Consider the following 12,025-nt stretch of genomic DNA (forward strand, 5'->3'; position numbering starts at 1 on the left):
CAAACTTGTTACATTTTCCTGGAGTTAAGATAGTATTAACTTGAACTAGATTATGATAAATTAAAGAAATATAATACTACCGTTAGAGTGACCACAAAGAAAATAACTGAAAAAAGTATAGCTGAAAAATAAATTGAGCAACTAAAATGGTAGACAAAAATTATTTGTTTAATATAAAATCCACTAAAGGTGGAATAGAGAAACAAAAGAAGACAAAAGATGTAAAGATAAAAATAGCAAAGTGGTAGATATAAATACAAATATATCAATAATTGCATTAGATATAACTAGATGAAAAACTCCACTTAAAAGGCAGAGGATATCAGATTGGATTTAAAGAGTAAGATTCAACTCTATGACACTTACAAGAGAGCCACCTTAGATTCAAAAACAGAAGATGTAAAGAATATATCATGCAAACTATAACCAAAGAGAACTGGAGTGGCTATGAATAAAATCAGACAAATTAGGCTTGTCTGGGAAATTTCATAATTATACAAGGGTAAATACATTAGGAAAATACTACAATTATAAACACCTAACAACAGAGCTCCAAAATACCTAAAAGTGGCAGAATTGGAAGGAGTAATAGACAATTTTAAAAAAATTATTGATTTTAATTGGAGGATAATTACTTTACAATATTGTGGTTTTTGCCATACATTGACATGAATCAGCCATGAGTGAACATGTGTCCCCCATCCTGAACTCCCCCTCCCACCTCCTTCCCCACCCTATCCTTCTGGGATGTCCCAGAGCACTGGCTTCTGAGTGCCCTGCTTCATGCATCAAACTTGCACTGGTCATCTACTTTACATATGGTAACATTCATATTTCAATGCTCTTCTCTTATATCATTCCACCCTTGCCTTCTCCCACATAGTCCAAAAGTCTGTTCTTCGTATCTGTGTCTCTTTTGCTGCCTTGTTTGTAGGATTGTCATTATCAACTTTCTGAATTCCATCTTTTTATTTACAGATTCAGCAAACATTTGGTGAATATTTCTTCTTAAGGGGTTCTAAATCAAATGGGGAAAGGGAGTTATGAAGTAATAATTACAGTATAACAAATGTGTTCTGAAGTTTTCTGAACATAAAAGAGAATCTGACATCTAAACAAAAAAGTCTTCACCAAAGGGGATTAAACACCTTCTATTTGTCTGCCCCCTCCATAGATTAACTCAGTGGATTCTCAGAATCTTTTGTTCACCTTACAGGTGTGCCTGGGTTCCACAACCAGCAAGTGACTGAGGCATCGCTTCATCCAATTCTTCTGACGTTAGACTCTTCTGCGCTCTCAAGTGTTGGATACCTGCCACAGGTAACTGTCTCCTAGAGCTTAACTCTGCTCATATATAAGATTGGTGAACAGTTTGATTTAAAAAGGTTGTACTGATTATAACTAATACCCTGGGGGCCTTTAGAGGAAAACAAGCCAGTGTTTATTGGCCTCACATGACTCTTTTAGTCTTAGAAGCTAGCCTCTGTTCTAAGGAAGCCTGCTTTCCCCATCTTGCACCTGGTTCTCAGCCCCACATAGCCAGGCTCCAGCAACTGGCCCTAAAGGGAGGTGCAAACACAGGCTCCAACTTGCAGCTTACCCATGATCTGGACATTGGCTTTGGATCAGCTCTGCCTGCAGGGCTTTGTTTAATTATTGCAAACCTGCTGACTTTTTTTTTTAAGTACTGGATACTTAAAGTTCAGTAAAGAATCTGGAAGAAGGAGTAAAACTTATCCATCACTGCCCATGTCAGTACAAAAGCAGTTGATAATTTCCAAGCCAAGATTGTGCTGGAGCTGGTCTTCATTGAAGTCTGGAGCCCAGGGGTCCTAGGAGCCCTGAGGGGCTTCAGAGCTACCTTTTGCTTTAGCAAGCATTCAGAAATTGAGGTGTAAGGCAGGGGCCTAGCAGTGGTGGGGTGAGAGACACAGGCCCCAAGAGTCAGTCTAAGGGGCCCTGCAAAAATGCTAACTTTGCAAAGTGTGGCAGAGAGAGAGCACACAAACCCGGTACCTTGCCCTTTAAAACCATGTGTCTTTCTTACTGTGCCACCAAGTACCTCTGGAGGCAGATGCCAGTGGGAAGGCACAGTTGCCCATGCTGTTCCTGGCAGTTTGCCTTCGGGGTTCATGTAACCCTTTTGAGCATATTCACCCCCCAACTTCACCTCTTATAAAAGCTCCCAGTGAATGATGGGTGAGCGTGTCTCAGGTTGGAAGAGAGAAGCTCACACTTTTCCAGAAAGAGCAGAAGTGCATGTAGAGATCAGGAGCATGAACTTGAAAATCAGAATAAGCACTTTCCCAATTTCACCTGAGTCACTTATTATCTGCCCAAGCTTGGGCAAGGAACTTAAGTTTCTCTAAGCTCCAGTAATCTATGCCTGCACGTGTGTGCTCACTCGTGTCTGACTCTTTGTGACCCCATGGGCAGTAGCCCATCAGGCTCCTCTCTCCATGGGATTTTCCAGGCAAGAATACTGGCGATGGGGCTAAAACTACCTACCTAGCAGTTTGTTGTAAAGAATTAGTGAGATAACATTTAAAAGGCATAAAATACAGTGTAAGCGCTTGTTGAATCATGGCTGTTATATGAGTAAAGGACTCAGTCTTACCCTAAGAATAGACTCAAGGGATTCCTCTATCTTCCGTGGACCCCAGACTAAGCATCAATGCATATTAGATCTTCTACATGAACCCACACCTTCTTTTTCTTCTTGGGTTTGGATGCGTCTTAATGATCCTAAACTACTCAGATTAAGCATTTTTCTTTGCTTGGAATTTTCCCTGAACCCTACCAGGCAATAAACTCCAGGAGGGCATGGACTATATTTTTCTTTTTGCATTCTAGCATCACTTGTAGTGTGTGATGTAGGAAGGTTTAATACGAGCAGAACTGAATTCAGGGTACAAGTTTGTCCCTTTCTAAGTCAGGGTCAGGTGCCTGCTGGAGGAGGTGGATTCAATAGCATCATCTGTGCCTTTAACAGAGTAGGATCCAAAGGAAAGCAAACACTTATTCCTTCAAGCTTTGTCTGAGCTAAGAATACCTTTGGGTGCTTTAGGTAGATGTAAGCCATTAAAGGGAGAAGAAAAAATTAAATGAGAGGAAAATAAGAGGAGAAACAGGAAGAGGAAATGTAGATTTGTAATGGGCCCATTATAGATCTTGGCTGATTGAACAAAAAAAATCATTGCTTGATTGAATATGAAAATGGAAGAAGAGAAAGTAAAGAAGAGTATTAGGGAAAGGACAATCAAGCAGTGCCTCTTAGGCTCATGTCTATCTCTGTGAAAAGACTTGGCTCTGTGCCATGCAGTAAACAAGCTCCAGTGGGGCTTAGACAACGGGAGGAACCGAGTACGGGGGCTGTGGGGCTCCAGCTCTGGAGTCAGATTTTCTGACTGTGGACTCCCAGTTCCAGCAAATGGCCACTCAGCTGTTATTTTAAAAGCCGGTTTTCTGAGTCATACAATGTGGATAATAATTTCTTTTTGTTGTAAGGATTAAATGAGATGATGAGTGTAAAAGAAGTTGTGCGACTTCTTGGCATAATAAGTGCTCAGTAAATTATATCAATTATGTAAATGTTGATTTTTTTTTTTTTCTGAATGTCCCAGGCCTGCCTGACTCAGAGAGTTTGGGGAAAGTGGGATGAAGGGGAATCTTTGGGTATAGGGTAATATGGCCTAAAACAGATCTTCTCCTCTCCCAGGTTATGTTCATTGAGATACCCAAAGCATTTTTTACTATGGATCTAAGGAAATTAATCATATGGAGAGACAGAAATAAAAGTGGCAGTGTCAAGAATGGTCCTGGAGTCAGAACACCTGTGTTTTCATCTAAATCCCACCACTGCTCAGTTTTGTGACCTTGGTAAGTTCCATAAGCTGTCTGGGCCTCAGCCCACTCATCTGCAAAGAAAATAATTGGTCTATAAGGCCTTTTTTTCTATAACAGTCATTGACTCTCATATCCAGCCAAACTGAGCTGAAGCATTTTTTCCCTTCTTTTCTACATTTTCTTGTTACCTTATCCACTTGGCTGGGGGCTACAAATTGATTAATAGACAAAGCAAACCTCACCAGACAGGCTCTTTGTAAAGGGAACTGATGGCTGAATAAGTACAAGTAATATGTAACACTATATGTTTAAGTACTTAAGTATAAGAACCCAAAGATTTCTGGGGCAGAGGTAGCTGAGAGGTGGGAGTGGGCATGAGAAATACAGAGCTTCCTTAGAAGGCAGAGCTTGATCAGGCAGGGGCGTGCACTGGCTCCCTTCTAAAATACAAGCAGTGAAGGAATAGGACAGGGGTTTCCATCTCAGGGAAGAGAGAACCAAGAGCAAACCACAATATTGATTATATATACCAAAGGATTGTCTGATGGAGGACAGGAGTAAGCTGTCTGATGAAGGAGGACTTAGCCTCCCATGGTACTCCAGGGGAGAATGACGGCCAACAGGGCAGATTGCAGACTTCAGGGTAATGTAAGAAAACCCATCCATTTCATTAAAAGCAGGATTTGGAAAACTTTTCAGTAAAGGGACAGACAGTATTAATAGATATTCTAGGCTTTATGGGCAATACAGTCTTTGTCATACTCAACTCTGCAACTATAGTGTTAAAGCAGCCATAGACAATACATAGTAAGTATGACTGTATGACAGTAAAATACTATTTACAAAAGCAGATGGCGGGTCAGATTGGGTCCATGGGCCATAGTTTGCTGACCCTTTCGTTAGAGGAACCCTTCCCCTACAACCTCTCAGGCAGGACAGTGTTCCAGTAGAGGTTGAAAGATTGCCTTAATAGTGCCGAGGTGTGTATCCTGATTAGCTGGCCCGCAGGGTCCCTTTTAACAATAAATCCTGTGCTTCTTAGAGGGCAGACGTAAGGTGAGACCGTGGGGTCCCGAGTGTCACAGGAGGCAGAAGATCTTGGAAGGAGAAGCTGGGGCTCATAAGGCAAACCACAATTAACCTGGAGCTGCTGCAGTTTAGGTTTTGACACTTCAGTTTTGATTTTTTTCCTCTTTGAAAGAACATTGGAAAGAATTTTATGTTCTTATGATTTGGGCAGATTTGAAGGGGAACTTGTAGAAATGTTCAATTACTAATATTGCAGATGAGAAAAAAAATTCCTCTTTCTGTCTTCTGATGTTTTGGTTCTTCCCTCACTCCATTTGCCCAACACACACACACGTGCATGCACACACACACACACACACACACACACACACTAGTTGTATTCACATTTTCATGCAGACCAGTTGGATATAGAGCAGGCATCTAAGAACCCAAAAGGAGCACAGTCTGAGCAGAAAGCTGTGCTTCTATTTTACCCCATGGCCTCCTTTTCATATTTTGCTCCTCCAGAATACCATGCCCTTCACTGATTTCCTTCACAATCTGATCTTCCTTAAAAAATATATCATGCCTTGGAAGCAGAAGGAGGGTTTTGGGGTTGCTGGAGGGACTATTAAGGGTACATACACCAGGCTGCAATTATCTGATTCCAGGCCACCAGTCTCTACTGCATGTGGAATGTTAAGATACAGCAGCTCCCCGTGGACCCTGTAACAAGCTATTGGTAATCCTAATCTTTGTAAAGCCCTGCTCAGGTGGAGCCACACAAGATTCTAGCACTTTACATGGCTGTCCCTCCAATCAGGAGTCAGCCAGGCATCTTTACAGAGTTGCACTGAATTATCTTTCAGTCTTGTGGCATGGCTGACTGCACATTTCTAACACCTGGCCTGCTGGACACTGGCATTTCTGTTATTTTAGCATCTGCAGTGTTTCAGAGTAGAAATGTGTGGAAATTGGGGGCCACGCCATTTGGCTTCAAGTTCTGGCTCTATCACTTAGTAAATACGAGCCTTGGGCAAGGGAGCCTTGTGAGACTTTAGGTTCCTGCATGCATGCTCAATAGCTAAGTCATGTCCAACTTTTTGTGGCCCCATGGACTGTAGACAAGACTCCTCTGACCATGGGAATTTCCCAGGCAGGAATACTGGAGTGTGTTGCCATTTCTTCTTCCAGGGGATCTTCTTGACCCAAGGATTGAACCCGTGTCTCCTATATTGGCAGGCAAATTCTTTACCACTGAGCCACCTGGGAAGTCATTTTGGCTAACCATTTGGGAAATGCAAATTTAAAAGTGAAATGAAACAAAACTGTGCCAAGTACAGTGGATTCTTTTTATTTGTGGTAGTTATGTTATCGGACACGACTGAGCGACTGAACTGAACTGAACTTGATGTTCTGTAAAGTCACAGCAAACTCTGAATTAGTGAATACTGAACTAGTACTCCTAGGGGAAATGCAGAGTTAGGTTCCTGTGAGTCTCTGGCCGCAATAGTTTAATGAATATATCAATACATAACCTTGCTTCATTTGTGTTTCTATTTCAAAACATTTACTATATATTGTTGACGCATTAACACTAAACTCATGACAGTAGCACTGTGACTCATGCCGGAGTGCGGCCTATCTAACACATCTATTTTCTCTGCCTTCTTGCTGTGCAGCACTGCAGCGGTACACTTGGGGACTGTTTTAAACAGTGAAATCACTAATACAGAGCACAAAACATGAAAAAGGTGACTCTAAATAGATAGCAGAAAGGGCATTGGTTTATAGTATGAGAGCTGAAACCAAAAGAACATCTTCTTGTTTCACCTCATCTGGAAATGTACATTAAAATATCTGCTGCTCTGCAGGTCTGTGAGTGACAGAGAAAGTACTGCAAGTATTGTTTTGGGTGTTACAAATAAATTTTAAAAAGTAGGACAGTTTGAAAATATCAAATGTATGAATAATGATGACTGACTGTACTTGAGATTTATCATGAGGATCTATTTTGATAACATCCAAAGGACCCCATCTAGTGTGCAAAGCCCTCCATGTTCTATCTTCTGTCTGCTTTTCCAGTCCTTTCTGTGGATGCCGTCTGACACACCCCCCATTTTCCAGTCATCCTTGCTGTTCTCTAGTCATGGAAGGCTGTTTCTTGCTTCTATGCCATTGCACACACTATTTTCTGTCTAAAATACCCTCTTTGTCTCCACAGAGGTAAACCATTATTCTACTCAAGGGAGGTTGATAGGTAGGAAATGTGGTCTTCACACATTCTGTATATTTGCTTCAGAATAAAAGCATTTGACTTTTTAGATATATTTTTAAAGTCATATGTAAATCATGGGACAAACACATGAAAATTTCCTTTCATTAAGGACCAGTTTATTCTGATTCTCCTAATCGTCAGCTGTCACAGAACCTCAGTCTGGTGCATACGCTCAGTATCAGGGGTTGGGAGGAAATTCCTGCTTCATTTTTCCTGGCTTTTATACTCAAGATTTGGGGAACTCTTACTCTCAGCCTGCGGTTTCCACCCTTGACCTGAGCTTTTATCACTTTAGACCTTTTAGAATGGTAAGATTTGAACAGACATAATCAAAATAGCATCAGAAGTCAAAATCAATCCTTTATATCTCAGAATGATAGTCCAGCCCTCAGTCTTGGTCACTCCAGGTCAGAGCTGGACTTCCAAGAGTGTTTTGGAATCTGTAACACAGTGAGTCCCAGGAGTCTGGATCCCAGGTAACTGCCTCTAAGCAGCTTGGCTAGATGTCCCTGCCAGCTGGGTTTGGGCTCCCATCTGTTCTCCCTACTCTTTGGACAGGCCTGCCGCATTCTTGCCTTGTTTCATGCCTGCCTCTATCTGTTTCTGGGGCTTGTTTTGTGTTTGTTGCATCTTCAGTATAGCCAGCTATTTTCCAGCTGCTCCTGGCTTCTCCCACATGCACAGGCTTCCTTTCTGCCACCCTTCCTGCCAAGACTCTGACCATGCCATCTGACTGCAAGAAGAGGTCGCACCGGGTAGTGAAAGAACACTGGATTGAGAGTTAAACAGACATGGGGTCTGGCCCTGTTCCCACCTCTTATTATCTCGGTATTGTGCAAATCCTTTGTTTTCCTTTGCCCCAGTTTCCCTATCTATAAAATGAAAAGATTGACCAGATTGCTGAGGGCTTTTCCAGCATTCACATTCTATGATGCTATGAGGTTTTTGGAAGAGAGATGGGTAGGATGGACCTGATTTGTCCACAGGTGGCAAAACTACCTTTGACTAGCTCCAGGGATAATGAAAAATATGCTCCATGACTGGTTGAAAAGGTCCATCCTCGTTTTCCACATTTCCTAGGCTTGATGGTGACAATACCAGTGTGAATGCTGTTGACAAAAATAAAAATTGGGCAAAAGCAATAACAATATGGAGAGTACATTATTTCGTTTTCAAAGTAACCTCACATTCATTCGTTGTCTTTTGAAAGAGAAAAGCCTCTCAGGGTGTCAGTAAAAGCCTTACTTATCACTTTTCTAGTGCTGTTCAGTGGTTTAGAGGTTGGCTCAAAAGGAAACTCAAGCAGCCAAATTCTCATGAATCAAAGCAAGAAAATGTTCACTAGTTGGGAGTGTTTATAATTTAAAATAAATGCAACATGTTGATAATGATGAGGATGGTGGTGGTGGTGGTGATAACAGTATTCAGCATATACAGAGCATACAGTCTCCAGCACATACACTGTATGCTAAGTCCCGTGCTAAGTCTGTGTACATAGGAACTCATGTAATCCTCAGTCATATTGTATTTTCCAAGGTCGCACTAATATTGTATAAACAAAAAACCCAGATCTTCTTAGGGGACAACACTATGTGAGTAATAACAGTATTTTACGTTTACTCTCAGTTCAGAAGCCATTGCAAATGGATGATACCATTTCTGATTTGCCTTTTGAAACAGCTCTAAGACATGGAGAGGGTAGATGTATCTCATGTTATGGATAAGCTTGTAAGCTGAGATTCGCAAAGGTAAAGTGACAGGCCAACAGTCTCCTCAGAAAGAAATGATGAAATCACTTCAGGGGATTGCACTGGTGATTCAACAGGGACAGTTCCATCATTGTGATTTGCACAACAGCAAAGAAAATAAAGTGTTCACTGTTATGTGGCAAAAGCAGTTGCTTAATTGCATGTCCTTTGGCTATGTTGAAACCTGATTTGAAAATATCTGAGACTGTGAAAAGTTCTTAAAATTCTTTTAAAAGAAAGCAGAAAAAGAAAGCAGTTCCAGGGACTTCCCTGGTGGACCAGTGGCTAAGACTCCATGCTCCCAACGCCAGGGGCCCAGGTTCAATCCCTAGTCAGGGAACTTGATCCCACCTGTCTTAAGTAAGTGTTCACATGCTGCAACTAAAGATCCCACAGTCAGCAACTAAAGATTCCACATGCCACAACAAAGATCCTGCGTGTTGCAAGTAAGACCTGGTGCAGCCAAATAAAGAAAGAAAAATATTTAAAAAGAAAAAAAGAAAGAAAGCAGTTCCCCATCTCTTCCATGACCTTGGGCTTCTTGGTTGTTGTTGTTGTTTTTTTTTTCCCTGGTGGGACTCTGGCCCTGCCTGCCCAAATCCCTTGGGTCAGCAGAGCAGGGTTTATAGTATGATTGAAGATACTGCTGCTCTCTACCCCTTAGTGATTGCTGCTTTTTCTACTGAGTTTTTCTTTAAAATCTTTGACCCTGGAATTTTTAGGCCTGCTTAATCTCTAGACTGTCTTGCCTTGGCTGCAGCCAACCCTTAACCTAGGTGCTATGCAGAGTGGGGTGATGGGCAGTGGAATGAAGTCGAGGCTGGGGCTCTTCTTCTCACCACTCTGCTTTCATTCCCTCAGAGGTCAGCCAGAGGGCTGAGGCAAGGATAAAGGATGATCTCAGTGTGCTTGCTTCCAGTTTCTACATTCAGGAACTTTATGAACTCATTCTTTTCATCTTTCTTCACATTTCTGCTTTGTCTCAGCTTGCTACCATGTGCTTTTCTGAGTGACTTTCTTATTATTTCATCTTCTAGGTCATTCAAAAGGATGTTAATCATTTAGAAGGATGGGAGCTTTACCTACCTGGAGAATGCTTTCTCCTGAACTCATTGAAAGTCTCTTTGATTTGCCAAAGAAGCAAGAAAATAAAATCTAGACTAAGTGGGAAAATATTCTGTGTGAATAACATATTTATAAGCTCTGGGTGTTATATCAAAATCTCTATATTGTGGAGAAGCCTGCTGCCTGCTCCCAGTGGCAGAGCACGTGGTTACCTATAGATTGTGTTTTAAAGTTTGCTAGAAAAAGCTCCAGTGTTCTTGCCTGGAGAATCCCAGGGACAGAGGAGCCTGGTGGGCTGCCGTCTATGGGGTCGCACAGAGTCGGACACAACTGAAGCGACTTAGCAGCAGCAGCAGCAGTAGCAGAAAAAGTGTCCTGCCTCTAAATATGTTGCCTTGGACATTGCCATAACAGATACATGATTTAATATTAAATAATTTTGCCCTCTGTGTTCTTGTGATAGAGAATACTCCTAAGGTGATTTCAGCTTGAATTGTGTTTGGGTAATAGAGTCTGGATTGAGTTTACCAGGTGTAGCAGATCCCACTGGTACCACACTCATGTCAGTCTGTACGCTTCTCACTGCTACTGAAAATACCCCAATCTTGATCTGAGAGCTTTTTCAGGCTGTGGGAGTATGTTTGGCCTGTATGTAGGGCAGGCCAGTGTGCTGGAGAATTAATGCCCTACAGGGCTTAATTCTCCCCCTGCCCCCAAGAGGATGGGACTGCCTGGGTGCATACTCTAACTCCCTACCCTCTTGGCGGGATCTTTCTGGTGTGCTCTGCACGGTGTCCTGGACTTCCCCAGTTGGACTAAGATTCAGTTCCCCACTGAATAGATGACATACCGTTTTTGGCTTCCTTCTCTTCCCTGTGTCGCTTCCCATCACCCTACTGGTGTTTCCTGGGATTACTTCCTAAATAAACAACAATTCAGTTCTTGTCTCAGGGCTGCTTCTGGGGAAACCCAAACCTAGACACCAAGAAATGGCAGAAAGGCACAGTCCACAAGGCATGAAGGATCCAGGCTGCTTCTTCGAGTTCCATCATCATGACTCTGGTTTTCAATGTCATTGTGGCAAGAGAGCTGCTGCCCCTTCAGGCATTAGGTCCGTGTTTCAGGCAGGAAAAAGGAGATGGAAAGCCAAGACAGAAATGAAGACCTTCTCTATCAGAGGTTTTGCGATTTTAAACAGGAATGGATACCTTCTCCAGAATGTTCTGTTTGTACTTTTTTTGTCCAAATTGTGTCATCCCTTCAAACTCCCCACTACAGTGAATACCAGGGAACTAAACAGTTAGCTGAGCATATGACCCTACCAAACAAAACTGGGACTTTTAATGTAAAATAAAAGGAGAAGATGTTGGGTAGGCAAGGAGCAGTATTTGTCACAGAACGTAATGCCTTATAATGTGTCATTAGCATCTGACTGTGGCACGGTTTTTTAGATCCCGCAGCTCAGAGTATCTGACTAGCAGCATTAGAATCACTTAGGAGCTTGTTAGAAATGCAGGATCTGAGGCCAATCCTGGACCTACTGTATCAGAATCTGCTTTTTAACAAGACTTCTCCCACCAACCAGGTAATTTGTATGCACAATCAAGTTTGAGAAGCCTTTTCTTAAAGCACTTTCCTTGGTGTTGAGGTGAACAGGGGCATCCCTGGCTGTGGGTATCCTTTCCTTGGCCTTGCCAAGTGCCTTCTCAGTGGTAAATTTCTGCGGAATGATTGACTAAGTCATGCCAGGGTTGGGGGAGAAGCTTCCTCCCTCATCCTTCCCCCTCATCCCTCTCCCCAGGCACTTTGCATCTCTCTTTTCTGTATCATAGTCAGTTTTGAACTTCTCTCATTGTTCTCTTGAACCAAAACTATCTAGGATCTTATCTCATTCATCTTGGTGTCGTGGATGTCACTCCATTCTCTCCCAACACCCAGCTGAGTCCTTTACTAGGTTAAATTGAGCTGAGTGAAACCTTCTTCTTTATCTAGTTCCGCCTTTGTTTTTTTCATTGCTTTGACTATTCATTTACATGTTCCTTTTCTTAAAATAAAACAACTCCCATGACTAAGAAGGTAG

The sequence above is a fragment of the Bubalus kerabau genome, chromosome 11 (genome assembly GCF_029407905.1).
Source record: "Bubalus kerabau isolate K-KA32 ecotype Philippines breed swamp buffalo chromosome 11, PCC_UOA_SB_1v2, whole genome shotgun sequence".
In the NCBI taxonomy this organism is placed as follows: Eukaryota; Metazoa; Chordata; class Mammalia; order Artiodactyla; family Bovidae; genus Bubalus; species Bubalus kerabau.